Source organism: Panulirus ornatus, chromosome 53 (assembly GCF_036320965.1).
Source record: "Panulirus ornatus isolate Po-2019 chromosome 53, ASM3632096v1, whole genome shotgun sequence".
NCBI lineage: Eukaryota > Metazoa > Arthropoda > Malacostraca > Decapoda > Palinuridae > Panulirus > Panulirus ornatus.
In genome coordinates, this window is record NC_092276.1 from 6,765,754 (window position 1) to 6,768,871 (window position 3,118).

The window sequence follows — 3,118 nt, forward strand, 5'->3', positions numbered from 1 at the left end:
ATTAAACAACCATGGAGACATCACACACCCCTGCCGCAAACCTACATTCACTGAAAACCAATCATTTTCCTCTCTTCCTACACGCACACATGCCTTACATCCTCGATAAAAACTTTTCAGCTTCTAACAACTTGCCTCCCACACCATATATTCTTAATACCTTCCACAGAGCATCTCTATCAACTCTATCATATGCCTTCTCCAGATCCATAAATGCTACATACAAATCCATTGGCTTTTCTAAGTATTTCTCACATACATTCTTCAAAGCAAACACCTGATCCACACATCCTCTACCACTTCTGAAACCACACTGCTCTTCCCCAGTCTGATGCTCTGTACATGCCTTCACCCTCTCAATCAATACCCTCCCATATAATTTACCAGGAATACTCAACAAACTTATACCTCTGTAATTTGAGCACTCACTCTTATCCCCTTTGCCTTTGTACAATGGCACTATGCACGCATTCCGCCAATCCTCAGGCACCTCACCATGAGTCATACATACATTAAATAACCTTACCAACCAGTCAATAATACAGTCACCCCCTTTATTAATAAATTCCACTGCAATACCATCCAAACCTGCTGCCTTGCCGGCTTTCATCTTCTGCAAAGCTTTTACTACCTCTTCTCTGTTTACCAAATCATTTTCCCTAACCCTCTCACTTTGCACACCACCTCGACCAAAACACCCTATATCTGCCACTCTATCATCAAACACATTCAACAAACCTTCAAAATACTCACTCCATATCCTTCTCACATCACCACTACTTGTTATCACCTCCCCATTTGCACCCTTCACTGAAGTTCCCATTTGCTCCCTTGTCTTACGCACTTTATTTACCTCCTTCCAGAACATCTTTTTATTCTCTCCAAAATTTAATGATACTCTCTCACCCCAACTCTCATTCGCCCTCTTTTTCACCTCTTGCACCTTTCTCTTGACCTCCTGTCTCTTTCTTTTATACATCTCCCACTCAATTGCATTTTTTCCCTGCAAAAATCGTCCAAATGCCTCTCTCTTCTCTTTCACTAATAATCTATATATATATATATATTATATATATATATATATATATATATATATATATATATATATATTTTTTTTTTTTTTTCATACTGTTCGCTATTTCCCGCAATAGCGAGGTAGTGTTAAGAACAGAGGACTGGGCCTTTGAGGGAATATCCTCACCTGGACCTCTTCTCTGTTCCTTCTTTTGGAAAATTAAAAAAAAAAAACGAGAGGGGAGGATTTCCAGCCCCCCGCTCCCTTCCCTTTTAGTCGCCTTCTACGACACGCAGGGAATACGTGGGAAGTATTCTTTCTCCCCTATCCCCAGGGAATATATATATATATATATATATATATATATATATATATATATATATATATATATATATATATATATATATATATATAAATATCCCTGGGGATAGGGGAGAAAGAATACTTCCCACGTAATCCCTGCGTGTCGTAGAAGGCGACTAAAAGGGGAGGGAGCGGGGGGCTGGAAATCCTCCCCTCTCAATTTTTTTTTAATTTTCCAAAAGAGGGAACAGAGAAGGGGGCCAGGTGAGGATATTCCCTCAGTGGCCCAGTTCTCTGTTCTTAACGCTACCTCGCTAACGCGGGAAATGGCGAAGTTTGAAAAAAAAAAAATATATATATATATATATATATATATATATATATATATATATATATATATATATATATATATATATATATATATATATGAACCTCCTCATTTATGAGGCCAAAATGGTAGCATGTGAGCTTACTCAATTGCCTGATGAGAAATAGAAATTTAAGGCTCATTCTCATAAAGTCCTGTGAAAGGCATATCCTTTGTGGGCTGAAGCCAGTTGCGTGGATCCCAAGTTGTGTCGTGGCGCTCAATAACATGGAAAGTATAAATGTGGCAAGAATTAGATGAAGTATTCTTCTCACTCTTGTGGTCCACATGACCATTGATGAGCACCAGTGGACCTTTAGGGACAGGGATTGGGATATAATTTGTAGGGTTGTATGGATCAGGAGGTGCAGTGAAGCCAGTTAGATCTCCAGTATTCTCAGGGTTACGGACAAACCTGCGATTGGTGGGGTTTTTGTGGGAGCCAGGAGTATACCAGAGGCAACCATTTTCAAGTGTCGCATCCTCCAGAGCAAACCAGAATCCAATACAGCTCTGTGACTCAGTTGACAGGAACATGCAGTCTTTGTGCGGGGCTACTTCACCAACAATGCCTGGCTGCTTAAAGATATACATGGCCTGCACAAGGGCCGGAGACACGAAGCCCAGCTGCCTAGCTGCTTGCTTTATCTTGTCCGAGAAGGAAACTTTCTTGAACTCTGGCACAAGCCAGTGTAAAGCATGACCAATCTTATTAGTGCCAGGTGCCTGTCTACCTTAAGGCTGCCATCCTCTCTAAGTGCCTCTTTCTCATAGAAGAAGCAGACCTTATCACCACTGTTGAGGAAATACTCGTTTCGGGCGTGATCATGATGGGAAGTGGTGAAGATTGTCGGGGTATGCTGGGAGAGGTCCATCTCATCTACCAGGCGGTGACATGATCGTTGCAGCGACTCCACTTCACTCTCCGTCAGGAATCCTGGCTCGACCAGACACCCCTGTGGAACTGAGCTAGTTGCTCTGGGTTTAGAGGGTCAGCCATAACGCCGAAGGTTAAGGAAGTCGGCCCTATCGAAGTTCCTGTTTTCTTAGCTTGGAAGTAGCTTTTTCGAAAGTAGGTGTTCCCCTTAAGCGTTGCTCTTCTGATTTATACTTGAGCTACCCCTCTGAAGTTGCTCTTGGCGTGTGTGTGTGTGTGTATATATATATATATATATATATATATATATATATATATATATATATAGATAGATATAGAGAGAGAGAGAGAGAGAGAGAGAGAGAGAGAGAGAGAGAGAGAGAGAGAGAGAGCAGACTGCTCTGGAACCAGCAGATTTAGGCTTCCTGACGTTTGCATTTGATTCAACGGCCATGCATGAGGCATGTGAAAAGTAAGGAGGATAACATCACCTTACAACGGGACCTGAACAGACTCCGAAGTTGTTGTGATACATGGTTGATGGAATTCAACCCGA

General features: G+C 41.5%; 1 pseudogene; it reads right to left on the reverse strand.

Moving 5' to 3' along the window:
* Nucleotides 1–1,796: 1,796 nt before the first annotated feature.
* Nucleotides 1,797–2,685, reverse strand: LOC139765137 (phytanoyl-CoA dioxygenase domain-containing protein 1 pseudogene; annotated as a pseudogene).
* Between the last annotated feature and the right edge of the window lie 433 nt (nucleotides 2,686–3,118).